The 17,864-nt window shown below is 29.7% G+C and overlaps 1 long non-coding RNA gene across 1 annotated transcript in view; it reads right to left on the bottom strand.

Annotated features, from left to right (window-relative positions):
* LOC107883589 overlaps nt 1–5,495 on the bottom strand; it is a 95,657-nt gene extending 90,162 nt beyond the window's left edge. The window contains exon 1 of the long non-coding RNA XR_003839908.1: nt 5,201–5,495. This is a non-coding gene — a long non-coding RNA (uncharacterized LOC107883589). The remainder of the gene's footprint in view (nt 1–5,200) is intronic.
* Nucleotides 5,496–17,864: the final 12,369 nt, after the last annotated feature.

A 17,864-nucleotide genomic window follows, 5' to 3' on the forward strand; every position in this document is an offset into this window, starting at 1 on the left:
TTTTTGTATACATTATGTAATTTAACCTCTCTACCACCATCACGAGCATTGCGCTTAAATGAGTTAGATACTTTATTGAAAATATTTTAATAATATGTATGTCATCTTATTTATATTTTACTATAAAATTATTTTTTAAAAAAAAATAAGCAACACAACGTAATAATATGGTTTGTTCTGCTATACATAAATTGTGCATGTTACCCGTATGGGTTTTGAATTATAAAGTTTCAAAAAAAAAGGTTTTGATAGACAATTATTATTTTGACTGTGGTCGTCAAGTAAAATAATAAAAAAAAATATGTTTTAAAGCTTTGTGGTATTTCTTTATAAATAATAATATGATGTAGACACCCAAATGTAGTATTTTCATCTCCGGTGTCAAAATGTACCGTATAATAATACAACTTGGGTACCCATAATCGTTCATCCGATTCCCGCGGGTAAACATATCATCGTCATATAACTTATATACCCAAAAACTTGTTATACGGTCGAAACTGTTTATAATACGCCGTGCATGATATCAAACCATTATCAACTGTGTTTAACTATCAAGCTATATAGTATCGTAATGTATTTTTTTTTGTATACACATTTTATTATTACTTGACAGGCGATCCCATACAACTGGCCCACAGGGCAACCGGGCAGGTGCACAACCGAAAAACCTTGTCTTAGTAAAGATTTTGGATAAATATCGACCAACATAAATTCCCACTAAAAATGGATGGTCTTGTGCAGTGCTATATTATTACGGTGAAAAATATATGGTTGAAAAAGTTTATTTTTTTCTGTTAAGTGAAGACTGAAGAATTTAAACCGAGTAATAGGTAAACGTAATATATGTTATAATTGATAATGTATAAAATATTATATATACATTACACCAGTGCTTCTCAAACTGTTGCAAAGTGTAGAATTTTTTTTTGGCACACAGGGCAACCGGGCAGGTGCACGACCGAAAAATCACGTCTCAGTCGAGATTTTAGATAAATATCGACCAACATAAATTCCCACTAAAAATGGATGGTCTCGTGCAGTGCTTTATTATTACGGTGAAAAATATATGGTTGAAAAAGTTTATTTTTTTCTATTAAGTGAAGACTGAAGAATTAAAACCGAGTAATAGCTAAACATTATATTATATACGTTACACGCCCAGTGCTTCTTGAACTTTTGCAAAGTGTAGAATTTTTTTCACCATCAATACTGTTAACTTAACTCAGAAAATTTTTTTATATTATGCTTAAATCATAATGTCGAATATATTATATAGGTACTACGAAGACAGATAAGATAAAATGTAGTAAATACCTATGCGTTTTTTCATACACCTTTTGATAGGTGTACATTGTTGATAATATAAATTCTCGAGAAGACGTTACACCGATATTAATTTGTTGTCTCCGTCTTAGAAGTGCGTAACACATGAGAGGGACTAATATACGTAAGCCTAACATTTTGGTAATTTTATTAGAAATCGACTTTAAATAATTGTGAACAATATAATATTATATCGTGCACAAGCACATTATATTGTTTTTTTTTACGTTTAATCAGTTGATTACAAAATAAATATTATTATTATTATTATTATAAGAATTTATTAGTTGGGAGGTGCATTAGTAATTATTATAAGATGTAGCATGACCACACCATTAAATTAATACTAATAAAAGCAGATTTTTCAAAAAAACTGTTGCTACGGACATTGCCACATTAATATAGTACGTATAAATATAGCGTAAAAGAAGTACATTGTTGATATTATAAAGTCTTGAGAGGACGTTACACCTAAATTTGTTGTCTCCGTCTTACAATTGTGTATAACTTACCAAATTGAACACTCAACAGAACACGGTAAGCTCTGCTAGTTAAAAAATTAGAGTGAATTTATATACAATTTTAAGGTAAGATTATTAACCAGGCAATCTCGTGGGATTTTCATTATATTTTAATTTTAAAGCGAGTTATGAGTAGGTATTTTAAATTGTAAATTATTTGTACATCTTAAAACACGCACTACAGTAAGACGGAGATAGCAAAGGTCGATGTAACGTCCTCTTAAGACGTGGGATAAACTTCTTTGGTGTAATAATAATTTATTTTATTCAGACCATTTATATTTTGAGTATATAATTCTTATGTGCAAATATTAAATATCGTAATTTAGGCTGTATTATAAAATTTGAGTTTGTCAAAAACAGTATCTATATTATTACGTTTGCAATATGTTTAGATGCAGGGTAGGTTTAATAGTGCACACAAGGTTGAAGGGAGGGAGGTAATAGACATAAGCATAACATTTTGGTAATTTTATTAGAAATCGACTTTAAATTTTATTATGAACAATATATTATAATATCGTGCACGAGTACGTTACATTGTTTTGTTTTCATTATATTTAACTTGTTCACGTTTAGTCAGTTGGTTACAAAATAAATAATATTATTATTATTATAAGAATATATTCGTTAGAGGTTAGAATGTGCATTAAGAATTATAAGATGTAGCGTGACGACTGTAAATTAATACTGAAAAACGTAGATTTTTCAAAAAGCTGATAGTACTTACATTGCTACATCAATAATAATATATATTATATTTACCTTCGTTATGTATTTATTTATATTAATTTATATATCCGGTAACCCAAGACAATAAAACGATGCAAAAAAAAATAACAATAGGACTTATATTTTGGAAACAACAACAACAATAGCAACAACAACATAATAATTAAAATTAAACGTTATAGGTCCTGTTAGGCAGAGGCATAGCAAGGGATTTTGTACGGAGGAAAGTGGCTATACGGTCTTTGTAAAATAATTTTTTTAATACAATATAGGCTAAAATAAACATAGATGATGAGAGGGCTTTGATGATTGTCAATGAATATAATCCTGATAGTATGTTGATTAGAGCCAAGAGAAATAATTGGTGACGGAAACGGGTAAATTAAAATGAACGTGGAAGGTGCAGATAGTGCTTATAACTCCTTAATTAACTACTTGTTCAAAATATGATTTACGTAGATCAAAATACTTTGAATAATATAGGGTGTAACAGATATAACTGACTTTTGGAATACATTATGTTCTAATCAATATTGTTTCATATACAATTTATTGTCAAAAATTATTTTTATTTTTAACATTGAAAATAAAAAAAATTAAATTTGTTTTAAATTTTTTTGGGTAGCCAATATGTGAATCTGATTATAAAAACAATTTTGATCGAAAAAACATGTATTTAAGTCAAATAGTTTATTTTTTAGAATTTTTTAAAATATCAATATTTTTTTGAGTAAATGCAGAATTTGGAACGTAATACCTACCTTTGTTCAAAATAATTTTTTTGGGAATTTACTGACATGAGTATATTTCTTAAATTGTTTACTATTCATATAATTTTAACAATTTTTGCTATACGTTTTAGTAGCATCATATTTTTTTTTTTCATCATTACGATTTTTTCTATTACAACTTGTATATTTTGCTTCGGGACATGAAATTAAAAACACGAATAAATGGTAAAAGTATAATATTTGTTTCAACATTGAGTGGTTCACTACTCGGCTTTATTTATCTTCAAATACTATTATACGCATAACTTACTATTGACTGGAAAGTTTTTAAAAGCTCAACAATTTTAGATACCTATAGCTTAGTATACTTAATAAGATTTTAATGTCTATATGCTTTAAAAGAAAATCTTAAAATATGCTTTTTTGTTTTGCTTTAAATAAATAGCGGTGTGGAGTATGCCAGTGGTGTTGGAAGTTTGTCCATCGATAGTGTACCTATTATTACAGTAGGTATATAAAAAAATAAAATTCTGAGCGGAATACCAGTGTAACAATTAGTAATTCTACGTATAGCAATCTCGATCTGATTTGTCAAAGGATAAGATATTGTACGTTGAAATCGAAGCACTCCTTCTGGTAGAAATTTTGTTTGCAGGATAAAACAACAATTCATAATAATATTATTGTAATATATGTTTACATTTACCGCATTCATTAAATACTTCAAATCACAATATCAACAATAACTGGTTTTTCGGTTTCACCGTATTTTGGTGTTTACTGTACACACGTGTGGTGTTTGATTAACATTTCCGCTTTCAACATGTGGATTACAACAATGTGGCATAATGACAAAAATTATATTATTTAGGCCCACGTTTTCTCATCATAACATTTGTATGTGGGTTACAACAATGGAACATAATTAAATAAAATATATTGATGCCTACGTTATCATAATAATATGGATAACAGCATTTATAAAGCGTATTATACGTATTTGCGTACGACTTAAAAACAAACGAATAATGTCAACAATTTATTGTAATGATTAAATCTTAATGTGATTTACGACAATTATGGGTTCAACACATGCAAATAATTTTAATTTTAATATTTCGTTATAACCATTTACGGCTTTTGGCCTTTTGACTATTATATTGATTGATAATCGAAAGGGATGGTTCGAAGTCGGTTCGATCGGTCGGTCGGATTTTCGAGGACCAACGAACTTACATTTTAATATTGTGCACGCGGCGGCCACTCGACTACTGTTTATGGCAATTGATAGTTAATAACCACTTTAAGAAGACGTAACGTTTGTTGTCTCCGTTTTACAAGTGCGTGACATGGACAATTTATGCTCAGCAGAAACGAACACAGATAATGTATTTGACATCAATTTTCATAATAAGTCGATATACACTGTAATTTTTAAACTAACGAAGCCAAACGGGATCTTCTGAGGATGTTATACGCACTTGTAAGACGTAGATAACAATATTGATATCCGTGTTAGGTCCTCTTAATAATACTGTCTATGTGTAAACAATTGATTATTTTACAATATTTTACCTATACCATCTACATTTGCAACAAGTCTCGCCTGCAGTTCAATAGTTTTGATTGATTATATTATTGTCGCATACTGTTAGTAAAAAAATGGTAGGTATATCTATCGACAAACTAAAATATCGACGAATGTGGTTGGGTATTCAAAATAAAGTTACAAGATCAAAAATATAATATTTTTTTTCAGCCACCTGTCGGATTCATACACCGACAATCGACATCCAATCCAAACCGGTTCGACATACATACATATATACATATATATTATATATTTAATAATCAATTCGATGATATTCTCTATAATTATATGCACCATACCTGAAAAATAGTGTCTGGACTCGAGCGTCTATGACGCGTATGACATCGCAGCTCCAGTTGAGGTTATCGGAAGCGGTGGTCCGACGCTGCGGTTCGATCAGTCGGGATCGGATAGGTCGGCAATTTTTTCGACGACGAATTTTAAAATAATTTATCACACAACGACAGGTGGGTGCTCGCTGCTACGACAACGACGAGAGCAGATGGGTATAACGCACGGCGACGGTTCGTTGACGACTTCTACGATTCGGAAAATACGGTTTCGATGTAGGTAGGTTATGTATACGCACGCGGCCGTCACAACATGCACGAGGAGGAGAACTGGTTTACAATATATTATTTCGTGTGCAAGTACCGTTGGTTTTTTTTCCTAGGGGGTTTGGCCTAGGCGATTCAAACGAAATATCCAAATAGTAATAGTGCCGATGAGTCGGTGTAACTCATAATAATAATAATAATAATAATAATAACAGTGGTCACACGCCGCGTTCGTACTTGCGCCGTCATTGGTTTCATAATATATAGATGCTACATAAACATTTTTTTTTAAATATTATACATCTACCGATACGCAAAAGCCATAACTTACCGATATAGTTTTTTTTTTTTTTTTTTGAATAATTTTCAATGATCGTTTTATAACATAATATAGGTATGTTTTAAAATTCGTATTTATGAACCAGAGCCGGGGTAGTTTTTATTTTGCATTTTTTTTTGAAAATTTCAATTTTGAGATGAGTTTTTTTAAAACTTTTTTTACAAAATTGTAGGGTTCTTAGCGCTATTCATTTTTTTCTTCGTACACCTGTTGATATACGTGTGCAATGATCATGAATACGACTTCTTTTTTTTGTACCAATGAATTTCAATGCAGACTAATAGTTTTTGATAACAGTGATTATCGATGCAGACTAATTGATTTGATAACACTGATTTTCGATGTCCGTGCGTTATAGTCCAGGGCCCAAAAATGCATTCCAAATACATATTAATCTTTCTAAGTCGTATTTAATGCTAGATGACATAGAAATCCAATTCAAGGTACCATGGTACGTGAAGTTTAATTTTTGGTACATATTTTTGTATATTTATAGGTTTGGGAAAAATAATTTTTCTATGTACACTAATTTAGTCAAATATAACCGCTGTTTGTCGAATGTAGGTGCAATGCACTTCCCTTGGTAAATAATGGTTTATTATGTATTATTTATTATGTTTTGTATTGTTAAATTTGTTTTAATAATTTCAGATTTAAAATAAACCACTGAGTGTATATATATTTATTTAAATTCTTTATAGATATTTATTATATTTATTTTTTGGATTTAAATTTAAAAAAAATAAAACATAACTTTTAAAAATATGAATGGATATTTCTTGACATTCCAAAAATTTGGCAATGCATATTTTACCAGTTTTTAGTCTATAAGTGAATGCTTATTTAAGCATTTTTTTAGGGCGTGCATTATTACAAGCCCTGTTTACAACTTTAAACACGTTCAAAAATTTATATTTTTGATTCAGCAAAAAGTTTTCTTTTGCATTTTATGCCAATTTTAAATTCAATGAGTTTTATTATTATATTATTAGTTATGTTGTACCAATATGATTAATAAAATGCATTATTAATATGTAGGTACTAACTAAATAGATAACTGGTAAATATGACTATATTCCCGTACAGAGTCAAAAAGAGTCTCTTTTTTGTAATTCTTTCATTTTTTCTTGTTGAGGTACCTATAAATATGAGGCTGTCGGAGCGTGTCCATCCCATGATAACAGTGGAAAGGTGACGATGAGGACGCATGTAAACTCCGCCACAAGTACTTAATTATTTTTAGCCTATATGTAAGCCCCGCTAGTAAAAAAACAGGTAAAATTGGGTGTATGTAGTCTCTGCCACTTAAAAAATCAGGTAGCAGTATAAAATTAATATAAAATATTATAATAAAAAAAACAATAATAATAATAATAATTGATTTTCGTCCAAATTAAAATATAATAGTTATATGCATAATAAATTTGATATAAAATATATCAAAATTAAAAATTACTAACGTAACAGCTATGAGTATAACATTATACTCATAATTTTCGTAATAATAATTAATAATCGTCCACATTAAAATATAATAGTTAAATAATAAATATATTTTACATTAAATATATCAAAATGAATCCAAAAATAAATATAATCCCAAAGAATATAATACGTCAACGTATTTAATGTGAGAAGGTAAGAAAATAAATCTGGAGGAGGTTACATTAGACCTTTTAGTTAGCTTATCTAACCGTTATTCTGGTGTAGTTTACAATCGCCCGACGGTGGTAGTCTATGACAATAAATAAGAGGGTTTTAGGACATATCCACACAAAAGTATGCAACTTGCGTGTTAACAATTCGTTCGTCACTCTTTCAGTACAGTGTTGGGTCATTTATAATTGCCGTAGGCGTAATACGCGCATACAAATTTGTTTTCAGGGAACGGAGAGAACAACCCCCCCCCTCCCCCAATTATCGGGCCCCTCTGAATCTGACTCTACATCAGGGCTGGCTAAATTTTCTTTAAAGTATTTTTATAATAAATGTTATTAACAATAAATGTACTTATATTTAATGGTAATATTAGTAATTATTATTAATAAATAACGTGGATAGGCTGTCGACAGAAAACGGACACTCGCAAAAAAAACCCTTATGTGCGCTGACAAAAAGGATGGTTTGTATTATACAGATAAATAAATCAACATAATAGTTATTTTTAATAGTAAAACATGAGGTGCGTGTTTCGTTCTTATGTGCCGTCAGAGAAAATGCAGTCGAAGACGAAACTATAGAGCTTTGACGAAGCCACCTATCGCCCATATAACAAAAGGGTCGTAAGTAAATTATTATAATATGTGCTATTTATTTTGTCAGTGATGACCTCGATGTCACGCGTTGTTGCAACGCAGTTATGTATATGGACCCGGGGTGACCAATTTTTTTTTAATAAGATCTACTGAGTATATATTTTTCCTCTGATCATCAACTAGGTAACGAAAAATAATTATTTTTGTATTTTTAAGTCTTTATAACACTAATATCAATATTAAACGTACTTATACACAATATAATGCTATTAAAGTGTTAAGTGTACATTTTTCCAAATTTTTTTGTTTTGCATTAAATGTCTAAAAAAATTTCAAAAAACATTCATTAATCTGACATTTATACTGTTGGCGTAGAATAGCGTCATTGCACATCGTCGGCCAGTTAATTATAATTTGGGGAATAATGGCTATAAGTGCCCTATACGAAGACATATTGTATTATTGGAGATGTCCGTGTATCAGGGACGCCCAGAGGCCGCAGGTAAATGTACAACCCGAAGAAATATATTTTAATTATTAAGACTTTTCAAATCAATAATAAAATGTTACAACTTAAAAGTCTTAGATTGACCAGAGCGGGTAACTATTATGTTATTGCAATCCATAATTTTATTAGTTGCCTATTACTATAATAATTGTTATAGAAATACGTGTCAGGGGGTATTTGGAAGTGCCCCCCCCCCGGATCCTTCCCCACACGCAGATTATAGCAGTAGGTAATGGACGATTCCTTCCTGGACTGAGATATTTTCCCCTTGAATCAATAAATAATTTTTTCCCACCTAATAATAGGTTGTATAAAAGGTTTTTATAAAATATACGATAGTCGTATCGGCGTCTATATCGACTATCATCATTCACGTTATGGATTTATTAGTTATTACCCAATTAAATGGGTAATGATTGATAAACCAAAGTTAATTGAAAGTATAATTGAATTATTAATATATATTTATATATTAATTTATCAATTATTTAATAAAAAATATCGTAAGCAGTACATTTATTTCTTTGCATTTGTAATTTTCAAATTATTGTTTAATATTTGTTTAACATTTATATTAGTCACCAATTGGTTCATCAATTACTGCTTTCCGCGGGCCACATTAAGAATTTGGAAAATTCTCGCGGGCCACACAAATACTATGTGAGATCTCAAAATGACGTTTGATAGTAAACACTTTCATAACAGCCACTGTTTGGTGATAGATCAAACAAACTGGTAAGGCACCTACTGATAAAATAATACAATTTAAGTCCACAAAACTGTCTGTTTTCAATCTTTCCTTTTCTTCTTTTTCTATCCATGTTCAAACGAAAACAATTAATAATGATAAACAAACCGAAAATTAATGAACAAAACGGACAAAAATTACGTCACAGCGGACACCACCGTCTCAGTCAAAACGGACTGACTAACGTCTTGGTATTGGTATCGACGTGTTTTGCGTGTATTAAAATGAGTGACTTAATTACCACGTTTATATGCAGCTGTTAATGCGAATTTATTTAATGCGCATTGAGTTAATCCGGGAGTTGGGTGCATATAAACGCATTTTCAATTCGCATTAAACTAATGCGCATTTATTATTTAATTCGATTCGTCAAATCGAATTAACTCTTACTCCGGGATTAAGAAATGCATGTAAACACTTTGATGCGAATTAATTTTTTCGCAGGAATTTAAAAAAAAAAATGTATAATTGTTTTGGTCATGGAATACAAAGTATAAAACATGGACTAAAAAACATTCGCATTAACTTAAAATTTTACCCGACCTCTAATCTTGATATTTTAGGTGCATATAAACTCGCTCCCTAATGCGCATTAAATCAATTCGCATTAAATCAATGAGAATTAACTGCTGCATATAAACGCGGTAAACGTAATATCGAATTGTCGTAATTTCAAACAGCTAATAAAACAGACAAGATATGATTTTCAGCCAGTATAATATTTGTTGCAATATTTGTTGCAAAAAAAAAATTAAATAATGTACAAAGTAAGAAGTTGCCTGCAACATTTATTATTGCAACGGTCGCCTGTAATAATAATTAAGTGTTAAATTGCTTCTTTTCTCCTCATCTGCAGACCGGTCAAAATTCATCCGCGGGCCGCCATTTGGTGACCTCTGAATTAGTGCATTTTGTAACGGCAATAGTGTCATTATGAGGTATTATTGAATTTCATTTATACATTTATTAAAGTATTAATTTAATTATTTGTAAATATATTTATCATTTGTAATAATTTAAAAATTAAACTTTTTTTTGTCCGGGGGGAGGGGCGTCCTAGAATCGTGTCAGGGGTACGCATGTCACCATTGGACATTTGAAAAAAAAAATATATATATATATACGAGTATATTACTAGTCGTGACGTATTTGTACGAAGGTTCTTGAAACAACATTATATAATGTTATATCATCTCGTGACTTTCTAACGGTAAACGTGAGGCACGTGTGTCTTTCTTTTATATTATGACGCCAGAGAAAAGGATATGTCCGTCTGAGAGGTTTTTTTTCTGCCGAAGACAATCATTTTATAAATTATTTTATTTTATTACACTTGTATGTTAAAATTACGGTTCGATTATGCCTATACGTTTTATACCTACTCCGAAGTAAATAATGGATTTAACGATTAATGATCGTATTCTAGCGGCGATCATAGGTAGATACCACAGCTCGGACAAGCCACAGAATAATAAAATACTAATATCATATATATATATGTTATGTCCGTGAGAATAACTCTAGCCGTGACCATAATATTTACAATCGTGGTAGGTCAAGGTGAACCACTCTCGACACGATGTCACTGGTGTCTTTCGAGCACACGTGTAAATGCACATTGTCCGGTAAATAACGTTTTTTTTTTTTTTTTTTTATCGTAAGCAATTCGAAATTAAAATAACATATTAATAGGTTTTTCTTTACTTTTTATACCGTTATATTAACACGACCGCTGTGTATAGAAACTTTCCAATATTACTTCCTCAGAAGTTATATAGCGATGAATGGGTCAAAAAAAACATAAATATAATAATTTATTTGTTTTTATTACTTATCAATTTAAGGCAGGGAACTTGTAGCGCTATTAACACTATAGATGTAAATCTGGGAACTAACCAGCTAGAAAGTTAAAGTTAAGTTTGAACGTTACTTTTTAAGTATCCTCCGTATCTTGGAAAAATTTGATATGGACGAATTGGTGGATTTCATAGTACAGTTTGTTATAATATTGAGATTATTTTTTGGAGCCGGAGTTAATTGTTTTATATTAAAAAAGAAAATATTTTTGAATTTAACGTGGTTGGCGAAGGCGGTATATCTTGTCATTGTATTCTTCTCATCATCTTCCGTCTATAATAAATTAAACATACAATATATTAAATTGTATAACTACTTTGTATGGCTCTATGTATATATACATATTCTTGTACATGGATTAGTAAAATACCCATAATATGTTTTGTATAGGCTTCGTACTAAAATATATTAATAGTATGCTTTATAATTTCCAAGGTTATATAATATTACCTCCATATACTTATCGGGCTATAGAACGATTGAGAACGTTATACTTTTTTGCCCAAACCATTGAGAACACTTAAAATCAACAAAGAAATTACCACTGACCGAAAAAAAACCCAAAAAAGAAAACGATTGAGAACGAACTTACGTGCATTATATTATATTATTATATTATATTATATTGCCATATAATTTATTTGGCTATTGAAAGTTTCAGAAATATAACTATAACCTAGTATTAAGTCATAAATTAATAATTATAATCTTATTAAAATATAAATCACATAATATTATGTAATATATAATATGAATAAGGCATGTAATATGTTAATATAATATGTAGAACTTAAAAATATATAATATAAAGAATGATTTTTTAAACAGGCTCACGTCCATTTATTCTGATTTTTGAATTTTTAAGTATATATTTGGCCTCCACATGTCTGCGTGAAATTTTTTAGGGGTACTTATATTTTTTTGCCTAGTCCACTCGAGTATTTTTAAACTAGCTGAGCGCCCGCGCCACTGTATCGAGCAACATATAAATAGTGCATAGAAATAATTGAGTCCATGTACAAATTGTTTAGATTCTTTGGTGTAGGTAATTTTATTCAAATAGGATGATAAGAAATAAATAAATAAAAATATATCCAATCAAAGTATGAACTATTGCTTATTTGTCTTAAGATATGAAAAAATTCTGATAAAACTACAAGTTCTTGGGTCTTATTCAAATATCACCATAAGCCCCAGTACGAAATCCGAGTAACGTTTGAAGGGGTAAATCACTAACGAATGTGATAAAAATAAAAAAATAGGAATTGAAACTCCAGATGGATGGAGTTGTTAGTGTCATGGATTTAACAAAGCGACAGAGGCACTATCAGAATCAAGCAAATTAATTTCAATAAATTGGCATCATTTTTTTGTAGTCGGACTATGTGCCCGTGGTATCTCCAATTTTTTTAACTTCTTGCGAATGCGATTGGGGTCTTGACAAATTCAAATAATACCCTAACAAAATATCAATTTGTATATCTTTTTGCAAAAAAAAAGGCTACAATATGCTCTAAAAAATAAATCTATTTATTAAAATTGAAATTATTGAAATTGCATTTATAATTTAAAATTCTAAACTAATGTATTATACCTACTATTAGTCAATTTAAAGAATTATTTTATAATTTTGTTAGAAAGAAAGATTTTTAACTCTCAATATTTAGAAATAACTAAATTAATAAATGTCTACATTGAAGTTACAACTACACTATAAGTATACACCTAATATAAATTACAGTAAAAAAAAATAATTAATATGTTAAAACAGAATTATGATATTTGATGCCAAAAATATAGTCAAACATAAAGATTTGAACGATTTAATATAATAGAAATATAATTATAAAATCCATGTGGATTGTGGAATTAGTTGTAAGTACCTACAGCCGTACAAATTATTGTGACATTTATACCAAATCAATTAAATTAAATACAAAAAGCAACAAACGACAACAATTTAAATTTATGAATTAGTTGCTATTAATATGCTAGAATACAATCAGGTATTGAGGTATAAAATTGAGTCTTTTATTCTTTTCTTCTTTGGCTTTTTACAGGCCTTTAAGGCCCATTGCCGCAACAACATATTTTATTATTTTCTTGAGTCTTTTATTGACCAGGATATTAATTATTGGTATTAAATACATTATGCATAGATACAAAATGAATAATAAAGCCTCTATTCAAAAGAATGTGTATTAATAAAATATGATTTAATATATTAATAAATATGTAAACAACACATTTATGATTTTATTTTAACTGCTGACTGTCGTAAAAAGCATTTATCGTCATTTTGCATTACGTATGAGCTTGCAACTATTACATTATATTATTTAATTAGGAAATAAACTTGCTCCCGATTCGACATCGCTGAATAACTGGACTCGCATGTTAGTGGTAAGATTAAGCCTTTCAACTTTACTAAATAGAAAACAAAATAACGTTTCCGTGATTGATTAATTGTTTTATATTAATTCTAAACTAAATAATTATAATAATTTTTTGAATTTATTGTTATTTCTTTTCAGCCAGCGACTATTTTTTACTAAAAAGGTATAGGTATACAATTTACACATTTTTTTAAATTAAAATTAAAATTACGAAATTCACACAATATATCTTTATTAATTGTAGCCTATATTTTATTCTAATGTATAAGCTATATTATTGTTAAATTTCAATAAACTCCATTCAGTAGTTATTACGTGAAAAAGCGACAAACATACTTACAGACTTTTGCGTTTATAATATTAGCACAGATTATTGTTTATATTATCAATAAAAACGTATAGTTATTTCATTATAGGTATAATACATATTTCACACATTGTATTTAATACATAGTATAGCAACACAAACCATTAATATGATAAAATGCGACTGTTCTCTAAAGTCTATGTATAAATTATACACAAGACATATCAATCAATATAACTAATCGCTGATTTTACCATCACAGCACCCAGATGATATTGTTGAATAATGATATACCTAGTAAAACCCGATGCAATCGGATAACAGCTAATATAATGATTGTTTGAAGATAATGTCACCGCAAGGACAATACAGTAGAACCTCGATTATCCGAACCTCCGTTATACGAACCCTCTATTAATTGAACTATAATTAGCGTATCCGAACGTTCTGTTATCCGAACATGAAAACTCGTATCCGACCGGTCGGTAGGTCGGCCGGCCGGTTTATCGAATTTATCAAAACTATCGTTTTTGGTTTATTATTAGTACAGGTTATGTATGTATTTTACGTGTAAATAAAATAAATGTAATGTATTTCTTATAATGTATGATAATGCTTGTGATAATGTAATGTATGTAATTCTAATAAAATATTAATAACAATAATAAATAATTAAGACTTATGTAGTTCTAATTTTTTTTTTAAATTTCCAATATCCGAACTTTTGTGCGGATCCAACTAGTTCGGATAATCGAGGTTCTACTGTAATAATGCAATACAGTTACTGTCACAATGAAACGATAAAATTATAGGGCTTTCGCATTGTCAAGCGTGCATGATGATTGTTTTGGATTGAGCAGCTTGAGCCTGGTCTAAAATTATTTTTTAAATATCATAAAAATTAAAATACTTAATTTTTATACGTATCCATAAAGGTTTATCATAAGTTTTTTTGCACTGATCCTCTCTTTTACAAAACTTATGTCGACGGTACTGTCGGCACTGGTCAGGTTACGAATTACCACTATATTATGTTCTCACTAAAATAATCCTATCTTTTGTGGTTTTAATGATTTTACAGTTAACATACATATATATATATATATATATATGTATAAAACTTATTAAGGAATGTTTACAACGTTTAGGGAGGAGATAATACAATTTTAAAGTGTATTGATTATATGCAAATTCCTTTCTTAAACTACTTGAGTTACTTTACTATACACATTTATAAGAAAAAATAATTTTTAATCCATTTAACTGTATCGATAGGAAAGTGTACAAGTCACAAAGAATATTAATACCTACGTAGGTACATTGGTAAATGTTATTTTTCTTTAAACTGTTTTATAGCTTAGGATAAAATTGTAGTTGTTTTTAAACAATCGCATATTCGTATTAAATATGTTAATTGATAATAATATAGTACGTTAGAAAAATTATCTAAAAATAAAAATACAAACCACAAACCTAGTTTAATGTTTGATAATTAAAGAGGTAAACGTTTTTGTTAAAATTCACAAATTCGTAACAAATAAATTCACGCAAATTTAGTAATTGTAATCATTAAACGATAAATATCATAAATATTTCAAAGGGCTGAACAATTAATGAATTAACTGTCATATAACAAAAAGGCTGAACAGTTAAATAAAACCTAATTATTCTTAACCAATCTGATATGCCGTCCGAGACCCACGCGAAAATTGTTTTTAACGCTCTTTTAACGGGTTTTTAGTTTTTCAATACGTTTTCGATACTTCTGCTGAGTTCTGCGTGTCATAAATTATGTTTTTGTGCAGGAAAATGATGCACCTCCGGCATGGCAATTATTATGTTATGTAAAGTCTATATTATAATGTACGCATATATTTATAGGGAACGTTCGACAGCGATAAAGTTTGACAGATTACTCTATTGCGGACGAGTGATTATTATATCTGAATCCTCTCTACTGCATTATAAATCCAAATTTAATACTAAATATTATACGTTTAGGTGGTAATACGGTTTTCGGTTTATTAGGTAAAAATAAACAAGCGTCGACAGTAATATATCATCATTGAATAAAATCAACACATTTAAAAATGTTCAATTGGATTTACATAATAATATAATATAATATATTTGTTATATAATATCATACATAACAGAATCTGTAATAATGAAATCTATAAACTAATATGACTTTAATAATACAATTAATAATATTATAAAATATATAATATATAGATTATCTAAGTCCCATTGAATAATTTTTAAAATAAAATATACGTTTTTGGCCTGGATATACGATAAAATGTTTCTGGCCGATTTTTCGTAAAGTTACCTTTCGTTTTCATGGTAACTCATAAAAAGATCACATTTATGATTCATAGATTTTCGAGTAGCGTGTTATGATTTTTTTAAATATGCGTTTGTAACTATAGCCCCAAGACGAGCATATGCCTCACACGCATGAAGATTTAGTAGCTTAGATAGCAAAAATAAACTCTGATCAGCAAATTCGACTACATACAAATTATAAACGTTTGTACGTAAATATAAATTATGTTTGCAGTTATAATTGTATATCCCACCGAGTTCTTTGAAAGAAATTCAGTGCTCTCTACGAACGGACGGTTTGTACGGTTTTGTTCGTTATCATCATATTTTTCGCTATCATATTTTCATCGGATAAATATAATTTGTTCGATTGTTGTCTTCCAGCCAAAGCAGCTGGCGTCGGTTTAGCCGTCCTGCTCGCTCTGCTCATATCATCCATACCATGTTATAGGTCAGTGTATTGCCCGGCGCTAAGGTTTGCGACCTCACACGAATGTAACCTGTCACATTGTTCGTAGGAAATTTTAGAATGCAAAAGAACAGCTAGGCGGCTGCGGACATAGAGTACCCGGCGTACGGTATCTCCGGACCCAACAAAGATTTATGCCACCCACTGGCGACCGGCGCTTGGCACAGCCCGCTCAAATGTATCGTTACCAACACCGGAAACAACGCTATGGTAACGTGAGTAAAAAATACTTTGGAGGTAGGCATACTATATTGTTGATGTTGTTGCAGATGAACAAAACTTTTGAGCAATTAAAACGTATTTCGATTTTCAGTATACTTGAATGTCAATTGTTATTTATTATTAATAAATCGTTTAAATTACAAATAGTTTTATTAAACACGTCATGAAGCACAATATTATATAAAATATGTTATAATCTATAGTAAGTACTGCGGCCAATGTATCGTCGGTTAATCGCGCAAAATCCCAGTTGAGTTGCCTATGTTTATTTGATCGATATTTTGTACAACTTGTTTCGACTAATGCGAACAAACTCTCCGACAGCGGTTCCTTTGATGTTAGATATTAAGCAATGTCTACTGTATATATTTATGTATAATAACATGAACTATATGTAATATTATGTATTTACACGAATACTTTATTGAAAACTAAATCGATGGAAATCGGAAACCTTCAATTTAGTTGGTACCACTGTAAAACAAACCATATACTTATACATTTAAAAAGAACGAATCGGTCAATAATTGATATACATTTTAGTTTTTGAAAAAAATGCAAAAAAATAAATAAAACACGAAAATCGGGATTTTTATAATCAAAATAAAATGTTTGCAAGGAAAAAACAACAGTTAATAGTCTCTGTTAGCGTCACATAATATATGTGTGCTTTACACTATCCCACGTCCTGTGCCTACGTATGAAATATTATTATAATATTAGTGTGATTGTTGTTTGCTTCGCAGGAACAGTTCTGTCAAAGGAACTCGATGATGTGGTTCAGTTGGCGATCCGGACACCGATGGTAATATAATAGTGTAGACATAGATATAGTATGGATCGTTCTCTCGATGCATTCTATGTGGATTTTTAAGTTTTCCATTTCTAGTACTGTGTCGTTATAATGTCTTTTTGCATTCTTCTCATCATCTTTCGGCTACAATATATTATATTGTATAACTACGTTCTACGACTC

Source organism: Acyrthosiphon pisum, chromosome X (genome assembly GCF_005508785.2).
Source record: "Acyrthosiphon pisum isolate AL4f chromosome X, pea_aphid_22Mar2018_4r6ur, whole genome shotgun sequence".
Lineage (NCBI taxonomy): Eukaryota > Metazoa > Arthropoda > Insecta > Hemiptera > Aphididae > Acyrthosiphon > Acyrthosiphon pisum.